The sequence below is a fragment of the Cherax quadricarinatus genome, chromosome 32 (genome assembly GCF_038502225.1).
Source record: "Cherax quadricarinatus isolate ZL_2023a chromosome 32, ASM3850222v1, whole genome shotgun sequence".
NCBI classification, from domain to species: domain Eukaryota; kingdom Metazoa; phylum Arthropoda; class Malacostraca; order Decapoda; family Parastacidae; genus Cherax; species Cherax quadricarinatus.
This window is the reverse complement of record NC_091323.1, coordinates 28,646,948-28,658,844: the sequence shown is the minus strand read 5'-3', so window position 1 is coordinate 28,658,844 and position 11,897 is coordinate 28,646,948. Positions and strand designations below refer to the sequence as shown.

The following is an 11,897-nucleotide window of genomic DNA, read 5'->3' as shown; positions in this document are numbered from 1 at the left end:
CATCTATCCATCCTTCCACATTCCATCTATTTATCCTCCCACCTTCCATCCATCCATCCATCCTCCTACCTCCCATCCACCCATCCTCCCACCTTACATCAATCCATCCTACCACCTTCCATCCATCCATCCATTCATCCTCCCACCTCCCATCCATCCATCCTTCCACCTTCCATCCATCTACCCTCCCAACTTCCATCCATCCATCCACCGTCCCACCTTCCATCCATCCATCCTCCCACCAACCATCCATCCATCCTCTCACCTTCCATTCATCCATCATCCCATCTTCCATCCCTCCACCCTACCACCTTCCATCCATCCTCCCACCTTCCATCCATCCATCCTCCCACCTTCCATCCATCCATCCATCCATCCTCCCACCTTCCATCCATCCACCCTCCCACCTTCCATCAGTCCATCCTCCCGCCTTCCATCCATCCATCCATCCATCCTCCCACCTTCCATCCATCCACCCTCCCACCTTCCATCCGTCCATCCTCCCACATTCCATCCATCCATCCTCCCACCTTCCATCCGTCCATCCTCCCAGCTTCCATCCATCCACCCTCCCACCTTCCATCCATCCACCCTCCCACCTTCCAACCATCCATCCTCCCACCTTCCAACCATCCATCCTCCCACCTTCCATTCATCCACCCTCCTACCTTCCATCCATCCATCCTCCCACCTTCCATCCATCCACCCTCCCATCCGTCCACCCTCCCACCTTCCATCCATCCATCCTCCCACCTTCCATCCGTCCACGCTCCCACCTTCCATCCATCCATCCTCCCACCTTCCATCCGTCCACCCTCCCACCTTCCATCCATCCATCCTACCACCTTCCATCCATCCACCCTCCCACCTTCCATCTATCCATCCTCACACCTTCCGCCCATCCATCCACCTTCCATCTATCCATCCTCCCACCTTCCGTCCATCCGTCCATCTTCCCACCTTCCATCCTCCCACCTTCCATCCATCCATCCTCCCACATTCCATCCATCCACCTTCCCACCTTCCATCCATCCTCCCACCTTTCATCTATCCATCCTATCACCTTCCATCCATCCACCCTTACACCTTCCATCCATCCGTCCATCCTCCCACCTTCCATCCATCCACCTTCCCACCTTCCATCTATCCATCCTCCCACCTTCCATCTATCCATCCTCCCACCTTCCATCTATCCATCCTCCCACCTTCCGTCCATCCGTCCATCTTCCCACCTTCCATCCTCCCACCTTCCATCCATCCATCCTCCCACATTCCATCCATCCACCTTCCCACCTTCCATCCATCCTCCCACCTTTCATCCATCCATCCTCCCACCTTCCATCCATCCATCCTCCCACCTTCCATCCATCCATCCTCCCACCTTCCATCTATCCATCCTTCCACATTCCATCTATTTATCCTCCCACCTTCCATCCATCCATCCATCCTCCTACCTCCCATCCACCCATCCTCCCACCTTCCATCCATCCATTCATCCTCCCACCTTCCATCCTCCCACCTTCCATCTATCCATCCTTCCACATTCCATCTATTTATCCTCCCACCTTCCATCCATCCATCCATCCTCCTACCTCCCATCCACCCATCCTCCCACCTTACATCAATCCATCCTACCACCTTCCATCCATCCATCCTCCCACCTCCCATCCATCCATCCTTCCACCTTCCATCCATTCATCCTCCCACCTTCCATCCATCCATTCATCCTCCCACCTTCCATCCATCCATCCTCCCACCTTCCATCCATGCACCCTCCCACCTTCCATCTATCCATCCTCCCACCTTCCATCCTCCCACCTTACATCCATCCATCCTTACACCTTCCATCCATCCACCCTCCCTCCTTTCATCAATTCGTCCATCTTCCCACCTTCCATCCATCCACCCTCCCACATTCCATCCATCCACCTTCCATCCATCCATCCTCCCACCTACCATCCATCCACCCTCCCACCTTCCATCTATCCATCCTGCCACCTTCCATCCACCTATCCTCTCACCTTCCATCCATCCACTCTCCCACCATCCATCCATCCATCCTCCCACCTTTCATCCCCCATCCTCCAATCCATCTATCCCTCCTCCCACCTTCTACTTATCCATCCTCTCACCTTCCATCCATCCATCTTCCCACCTTCTACTTATCCATCCTCTCACCTTCCATCCATCCATCCATCTTCCAACCTTCTACTTATCCATCCTCTCACCTTCCATCCATCCATCTTCCCATCTTTTATTTATCCATCCTCTCACCTTCCATCCATTTATCCATCCTCCTACCTTCCATCCATCTATCCATCCTCCTACCTTCCATCAATCCATCTTCCCACCTTCCATCTATCCATCCTCCCACCTTCCATCCATCCATCCTCCCACCTTCCATCCATCCAGCCTCACCTTCCATCCATCCACCCTCCCACCTTCCATCCATCCATCCTCCCACCTTCCATCCATCCATCCTCCCACCTTCCATCCATCCATCCTCCCACCTTCCATCCATCCATCCATCCATCCTCCCACCTTCGAGCCATCCATCCAACCACCTTCCATCTATCCATCCTCCCATCTTCCATCCAACCATCCTCCCATCTTCCATCCATCCATCCTCCCACCTTCCATCCATCCATCCTCCCACCTTCCATCCATCCATCCTCCCACCTTCCATCCATCCATCCTCCCACCTTCCATCCATCCATCCTCCCACCTTCCATCCATCCATCCTCCCACCTTCCATCCATCCATCCTCCCATCTATCCATCCTCCCACCTTCCATACTCCCACCTTCCATCCAACCATCCTCCCACCTTCCATCCAACCATCCTCCCACCTTCCATCCATCCATCCTCCCACCTTCCATCCATCCATCCTCCCACCTTCCACCCATCCATCCTCCCACATTCCATCTATCCACCCTCCCACCTTTCATCCAACCATCCTCCTACCTTCCATCCAACCATCCTCCCACCTTCCATCCAACCATCCTCCCACCTTCCATCCATACATCCTCCCACCTTCCATCCATCCATCCTCCCACCTTCCATCCATCCATCCTCCCACCTTCCATCCATCCATCCTCCCACCTTCCATCCATCCATCCACCCTCCAGCCTTCCCTCCATCCATCCTCCCACCTTCCATCCATCCACCCTCCCACCTTCCCTCCATCCATCCTCCCACCTTCCATCCATCCATCCTCCCACCTTCCATCCATCCTCCCACCTTCCATCCATCAACCCTACCACGTTTAATCTATCCATCCTCCCACCTTCCATTCATCCATCCTCCCGTCTTCCATCCATCCAGCCTCCCACCTTCCATCCATCCAGCCTCCCACCTTCCATCCATCCATCCATCTTCCCACCTTCCATCCATCAACCCTACCACGTTTAATCTATCCATCCTCCCACCTTCCATTCATCCATCCTCCCGTCTTCCATCCATCCAGCCTCCCACCTTCCATCCATCCAGCCTCCCACCTTCCATCCATCCAGCCTCGCACCTTCCATCCATCCATCCTCCCACCTTCCATCCATCCCTCTTCCCACCTTCCATCCATCCACCCTCCCCTCTTCCATCCATCCATCCTCCCACCTTCCATCCATCCATCCATTCTCCCACCTTCCATCCATCCATCCATCCTCCCACCTTCCATCCATCCATCCACCCTCCCACCTTCCATCCATCCACCCTCCCATCTTCCATCCATCCATCTTCCCACCTTCCATCCATCCACCCTCCCACCTTCCACCTATCCATCCTCCCACCTTCCATCCATCCATCGTCCCACATTCCATCCATCCTCCCTCTCACCTTCCGTCCATCCATCCACCCTCCCACCTTCCATCCATCCATCTTCCCACCTTCCATCCATCCACCCTCCCACCTTCCACCTATCCATCCTCCCACCTTCCATCCATCCACCCTCCCACCTTCCACCTATCCATCCTCCCACCTTCCATCCATCCACCGTCCCACCTTCCATCTATCTATCCTCGCACCTTCCAACCATCCACCCTCCCACCTTCCATCCATCCACCCTCCCACCTTCCATCCATCCATCTTCCCACCTTCCATTCATCAACCCTCCCACCTTCCATCCATCCACCTTCCCACCTTCCATCCATCCACCTTCCCACCTTCCATCCATCCATCTTCCCACCTTCCATCTATCTATCCTCCCACCTTCCATCCATCCACTCTCCCGCCTTCCATCCATCCATCTTCCCACCTTCCATCCTCTTAGCACACTCAATACTGTTTGCAGCTCTCTGGTGGTAACAACATCTGGCTCTACTTGGCACCCTCAATAACACCTGGCTCTACCTGGCACCCTCAACAACATTTGGCTCTACCTGGCACCTTCAACAGCACCTGGCGCTACCTGGCACCCTCAACAACACCTGGCTCTACCTGGCAGCCTCAACAACACCTGGCGCTACCTGGCACCCTCAACAACACCTGGTTCTGCCTGGCACCTTCAACATCACCTGGCTCTTCCTGGTGCCCTCAACAACACCTGACTCTACTTGGCACCCTCAACAACTGGCACTCTCAACAACGTCTAGCATTTAACAATATCTGGCACTCTCAACAATACCAGGCACTTTTAACAACACGTGGCACGCTTAATACCTGGCATTCTTAACAATACCTGGCACTCTCAACATCTTGAACTCTCAACAACACTTGGTACTCTCAACAACTCCCACTCTTACACCTGGCACTCTCAACACCTAGCACCCTGAACAACACCTGGCACTCTCAACACCCGGCACTCTAAATAACACCTAGCACACTCAACACCTGGCACTCTAAACAACACCTGGCACTCTCAACACCTGGCACTATCAACATCTAGCACCTATTATCACGGTCTACCTTCACTTTCTGCCTATTAGTCGAATTACCTATTCCTCTCTCTCACCTCCTTCCCTCTTGCTCACCCCTCCTTCCCCTTCCTATCTCCCTTGTTATCTCCCCTCTCTTCCACTTCCCGTCTTCTGTTCTCCTTACCCTTGTTCCTCTTTCTCTTTCCCCTCGTAGCCTTCCTCCGCTTGCCCTCTCTGTGCTGATCCTCTTTTTATCACCTCCCTCCCCTCTCAATTCTCTGTCCCATCTCCCATTCTCTTACTCTTCTCTCTGTAGCTTCCTGTCTCCCCTCTGTATCCTCCTCTTTATTCGTCTCCCGTCCTCCCTCTCCGAATCTCTCCCGCTTTCCATTTCTCTCTTTCTCTCTCATGTAATCCTCCTATTTCCTTCCATATCTTTCTCCCTCCCTTTCTCCCCCTCCACTCCCGTTCCCCTCAATTGTCTCTCCTTTACTGTTCTTTTCCCTCTCCCTCAGCTTTGTTTCCCCCTCTCCCTCGCCTTTGCTCTCCCTTCTCCCTCACCTTTGTTCCCCCCTCTCCCTCACCTGAGCTCTCCCTCTCCCAACCATCAGTAAAGGTCACTGGTGCATCAGGGCAGACTCTCTCAGCCTAGTAACAACATTTTACTTCATTTATTGTGTCCAATGCAAAAGTAAACAAAAAATAAGAGGGTCATACGTTGGTTGTGTCTGGCGTGTACTCGCTGCGTTATAATTGCCGGTAGCAGCGAAACAGTGCGTCACCTCGTTACCCAAGCTGGCTACCCCCCCAACCCCCCTCCCGGGGCAGTTACATTACACTGCTATGTCGGATATGAGAATAAGAAAGATGACTGGAGCGAGTACAGTGACTGAAGCGAGTACAGTGCCTCAAGCGAGAACAGTGAATGGAGCGAGTACAGTGCCTCCAGTAACAGAGTTTGTCACAGTGGCTGCCTCTCCTGTTACTCGATCGACTATTACTCTTTTGCGTTCCATTAATAAAAAATAAATCCGCACCCTTTTCCAGTTATTCATGTTACATGCATTTCATGCGCTATTACACCATGGTCGCACTTGTTGAAGACTTTTTGCAAAGTCTGTCTAGCTTACATCTGCATTTTGTCTTGCAGTGCATCCAAGACCATGTCGTAATGGTTCAACAACTGCAAGAGGCAGGAACGACCTGCTTTAAACTCATGCTGCTCTGACTTGTGAAATAACTCCTATATAAAAGTAATAATAATAATATTACAAACAAAACTAAGCACTAAACCCACGAAGGTTTTACAACAATAATACTGAACTGCCGATGTGTTAATAAAATAATAATAATAGTATAAGAATAGTGTTACTATCATACAGAACAGAGAAGCATGACACTGTTCTCATAAAGAAACTATCCTACAGAAAAGGATAGAGTAATCAGCAAAGAGCAGCAAGAGAGGGTAACCAGCTCCAGCAATATGACTCTCTGAGGCTGGAACAAGAGCCTACACACTCTGAAGTGCACGTAGCAACAATCCTGACTCTTAGTTTGTGTTAATCCTTCCTTAATTTATCATTATAATTCATTGTTTAATGATAACCAACACATATGACTAATTGTCTACGCTTCATCAACACTTTCTCGATTGGACTAAGAGAAGTGAAGTCTCAAGAATGTTTCTAACAGTGCGCACACACACACACACACACACACACACACACACACACACACACACACACACACACACACACACACACACACACACACAGGCTGGTATCTTTAAGATGCATACTGTCAGAAGTTGCTGGGACGATAGTAAGGAAAGGGATATTGGAGAACATGAAGAGGAGAAGTGCCCTTACAGAAAACCATCACGGATTTGGAGATGGAAAATTCTGTCATATAAACTTGCTGGATGGATGGATGGACTGCATCTTCTTGGACTGCAGGAAAGCATTTGAAACGGTATCACACCAGAAATCCTCTAGAAATTAGAGAAACAGGCAAGGTTGAAAGGTATAGTGCTTCAGTGGGTCAGGGAGTACTTGAATGAGAGAGAGTGGCAGTAAAGAGTGGGACATCACACTGGGAGAGAGTAACAAGTAGTATTCCAAAAGGATCACTGCTACGACCACTGCCGTTCCTAATATACATGAAGGACCTATTAGAGGATATTGAATCCTATATGCCACTGTTTGTGGATATAAAACTAATGGGAAGAATAAAAAGAGAAGACAGTAATAAACTCCAGAGAGACGTCAACAGACTACAGTTGATATCAAACAAGTGGCTTCTCCAGTTCAACCCAAACAAATGCAAGGTTATGCCAATTGGGGGACAGGGCAGGCCGAACACAGGGTACAACATGGGAGGAAAGAGTCGCAAAGAAGAGAGCGAAAAGGACTTGAGGGTGAATATAACACAGAGCATATCGCCAGAACTGCACATAACCATATAACGTCATTCATATATGTACCTCAGAATACCATTCAGGAAATTGAATAAAGAATCCTTCAAAACCTGAAATAATAACGTATGTTAGGCCAGTCAATGAGTACGAGGCCCCAGCATGTAGCCCACACCTAATCAAGAACGTGAAGAAACTAGAAAAGGTCCAAAGGCTTGCAACCAGGCTGGTACCAGATCTGAGAGGAAGGTTTGAATTAAGAGAAGCAGGATCAAGAGGACACAGGTGAAAGCTGAAAACACAAATGAGTCGTAGGAATATCGGGAATTATTTCTTTAGTCTCAGGGTCGTTGGAAAAACAGAATGACATGGATGGGTCAGTAGTGGAAGCAAACTCAATATACAGTTCCAAGAGTAGAAATGATAAGACCCAAGAGGCCAGACATCAGTGAAGCCAACCAGAGTAATCTAGGAGGCAGGGCCATGAGCAGTCTCTCGACCCCCGCAAACACAATTTGATAAGTACAAACACACAAAACACACACACTCAAACAAAAACTCGCACACACACACATAGACGCGTCTCTTACACCGGGAAGCACAAACAATAAAACCAGCGTAATGCATTATCCAATAATGCAATAATGCAATATAAACAAGTTGATATACTATACACTAATACAATATCTGCGTGCCTACAGCTGCTTCAGCTTCCTGTATTGCTGAAGATAACATTTTTACTTAATATTTACCAGAGTATATTGTTGTGTGGGAACCAACACCTGGTCAAACAAGTGTGCAGCCACAGAGTGGGGGGCCACACCTGGTCAAACACGTACGATGGAAAGAGAACAGTTAAAAGGTTTGTAACAAGACTTGTCTGGCAGCTGAGAAGTAGCAACATGCAGAGCTTCCAGAAACTGAACCTGACGGCCCTGGAAGGGACAAGCAAAAGAGGAAAAAGGATTACAAGGTAGAAAAACCCACGGGGTACTTAGGCAAAGTAAGGCAGGTTGTTTAAGAAAAAGTGACAAGGAACGAGGAGCCACAGACGGAAGCCGAAGATTCAGTTGAGCCACAAACATGTCAAAACATTTCTTTAATATCAGGGGAATAGGAAATGGAATGAGCTGGATGGGAAAGTGGAAGAAAACTTCCTTCACAGCTTCATGAGTAGTGGAAGAAAACTTCCTTCACAGTTTCATTAGTGGAAGAAAACTTCCTTCACAGTTTCATGAGTAGTGGAAGAAAACTTCCTTCACAGTTTCATGAGTAGTGGAAGAAAACTTCCTTCACAGTTTCATTAGTGGAAGAAAACTTCCCTCACAGTTTCATGAGTAGTGGAAGAAAACTTCCTTCACAGTTTCATGAGTAGTGGAAGCAAACTTCCTTCACAGTTTCATGAGTAGTGGAAGAAAACTTCCTTCACAGCTTCATGAGTAGTGGAAGAAAACTTCCTTCACAGTTTCGTTAGTGGAGGAAAACTTCCTTCACAGTTTCATGAGTAGTGGAAGCAAACTTCCTTCACAGTTTCATGAGTAGTGGAAGAAAACTTCCTTCACAGTTTCATTAGTGGAAGAAAACTTCCTTCACAGTTTCATTAGTGGAAGAAAACTTCCTTCACAGTTTCATTAGTGGAAGAAAACTTCCTTCACAGCTTCATGAGTAGTGGAAGAAAACTTCCTTCACAGTTTCATTAGTGGAAGAAAACTTCCTTCACAGCTTCATGAGTAGTGGAAGAAAACTTCCTTCACAGTTTCATTAGTGGAAGAAAACTTCCTTCACAGTTTCATTAGTGGAAGAAAACTTCCTTCACAGCTTCATGAGTAGTGGAAGAAAACTTCCTTCACAGCTTCATGAGTAGTGGAAGAAAACTTCCTTCACAGCTTCATGAGTAGTGGAAGAAAACTTCCTTCACAGCTTCATGAGTAGTGGAAGAAAACTTCCTTCACAGTTTCATGAGTAGTGGAAGAAAACTTCCTTCACAGTTTCATTAGTGGAAGAAAACTTCCTTCACAGCTTCATGAGTAGTGGAAGAAAACTTCCTTCACAGTTTCATGAGTAGTGGAAGAAAACTTCCTTCACAGTTTCATTAGTGGAAGAAAACTTCCTTCACAGTTTCATTAGTGGAAGAAAACTTCCTTCACAGTTTCATGAGTAGTGGAAGCAAACTTCCTTCACAGTTTCGTTAGTGGAAGAAAACTTCCTTCATAGTTTCATAAGTAGTGGAAGAAAACTTCCTTCACAGTTTCGTTAGTGGAAGCAAACTTCCTTCACAGTTTCATTAGTGGAAGAAAACTTCCTTCACAGTTTCATGAGTAGTGGAAGAAAACTTCCTTCACAGTTTCGTTAGTGGAAGAAAACTTCCTTCACAGTTTCATTAGTGGAAGAAAACTTCCTTCATAGTTTCATGAGTAGTGGAAGAAAACTTCCTTCACAGTTTCGTTAGTGGAAGAAAACTTCCTTCACAGTTTCATTAGTGGAAGCAAACTTCCTTCACAGTTTCATTAGTGGAAGAAAACTTCCTTCACAGTTTCATGAGTAGTGGAAGAAAACTTCCTTCACAGTTTCGTTAGTGGAAGAAAACTTCCTTCACAGTTTCGTTAGTGGAGGAAAACTTCCTTCATAGTTTCATGAGTAGATATGGCAGGGTCCGGAAGGCCAGACTCTAGTAACTGTCAATAAAACCAGCATAAAAACCGGGGTGAGGAGCTGTGTATCGACCTCAACAAATAAAACAGCACGAGTACATGTAGTGGACACAATAAATGTACTTAAATGTTCTTCCTAAAGAGTCTCTCCTGTGATGCACTATTGACCTTTACCGAGAGTCAAGTATTGCACTAAGGGTTAAGCAGCTACGACAGCTTCAAAGGCACAGTTCCAGAAGAACTGCAGTTCTTCTAACTTGGGAATTATCATCTCTCAGGATAACCTAATACACACGGTGAAAAAACAACTTTTTATGAAGATATTTCACTCAGAGAGCTGAGCAACAAATATATAGAAAAGGAAACAGAGAACTGAAAGCAGAAGCAGCAGGAAGAGAAAGAGGGAAGTAGGAAAGGAGAGAGGGGTAACTCTGTTAATAGGCAGAAGGTGAGGGCAGCCAGTGATAAAAGCTGGTAGCCAGGTGTTATTGTTATCAATGTGTTGCAGTGTACTAACTGCCTTTTATTGTATTTTACTTTAGCTTATGAACGTCAGTAAAATAACTGTCGCACTCAACCACTGACGCCAATCTGTTACGTATAAGAATGACGAACAGAAAATGTTTACCTATGTTTACCCATTTTCTGTTCCCGCTTTAAAAGTCTTTCCTGTATTTAATATCTTATTTACTGAAGAACAAAAACACAAGGATGATATGCTGAAAATGGTATAAAATACACCAATAAGTTGATGATTAAGACACCATGGTCTTAATCATCAACCTGTCAGGTGGTCAGTCCCTCAAGGCTGAGGGAATCATTACATCATCTTCATTTCACTATTATACCTGCTACCTCTGTATATGATTGAAAAAAGCCTACTGTGTAGGCGAAACGTTTCAGCAAAGATACCCAACTGTTGCGCATGTGTCTTAATCATTAACAAGGATGATATAACACTGCAATATTGGTCTGGGTAAAATTTCTACATCTGGGTATCTTTGCTTGTAGACGTTTCGCCAACCAGTGGCTTTATCAATACAATAACAAGGACATAATGTGAAGAATTATAAACAAAAGATAAGGTAATCAGTTCCTCAGCCTTGGAGTTAGTGAAGAGCACTAACTCCACTCATGACCACAGTCATGACCGTGGTCAAAGGTTGGAAGCACAGTCATGGCTGTGATCAAAGGCTGGAAGCACAGTCATGGCTGTGATCAAAGGCTGGAAGCACAGCCATGACTGTGCTTCTAACCTTTGACCAAAACTACCCAGGAATTTGCTTCAGATGGTTCATCGCATCCTACTGCTTCGTTACCGTAGAAACTAAACTCTAATATCTGTCGCTTAATTTATGAGAGTGTAATATATCACGTTATATGAAAGTATTTTATTGTTAAGTGACTCGCACATACAGTGGAAAGTCGACATTGTGTTGACCTCAGATGGTAGCAATTCAGCTTCCTGAAGACGACCATGAAGTTTTAAGGACAATGAACTTTGAACTGGCTCTACAGATTTAACCTGCTTACACAGCATGTCACTACTTGCTAGTTTAGACGCCGGAGTATGTCCTCATGTGCTGGATATGTGTCTAGCAACAATGGTGACAAAGTAAATCTTGTTCCTGTGTGCAGCGTATGTTCTTTCCACGGCTCAGCTCTTGGGCCAACATGACTACACAACACTGAATCCAAATGCTATTCTGCCCAAAAAAACTGAAGAGAAATGTTGAATAAGTTTTTACTGGTACAACGTTCGCTCTGTTAATTAAATCTTTATCAAGTCTTATATATGACGATGTTTCTATTTCACAGGACCAAACACTGTATGGACCGGAAAAAAACTGTAAATTCAACTGAAATTCTAATCTTATCTAATACTGTTAACCCTTAAACTGTCCAAACAGATCTACGTGCACATGCGTAGTGCTCCAAAAGTAGATCTACGTTTTTTTACATATTTTCAAATATAACAAAAAAA

At 46.6% G+C, this 11,897-nt stretch overlaps 1 protein-coding gene across 7 annotated transcripts in view; it reads right to left on the bottom strand.

Moving 5' to 3' along the window:
• by (focal adhesion protein tensin) overlaps positions 1-11,897 on the bottom strand; it is an 830,704-nt gene that overhangs the window by 777,146 nt on the left and 41,661 nt on the right. The gene's annotated exons all lie outside the window — the stretch shown is intronic.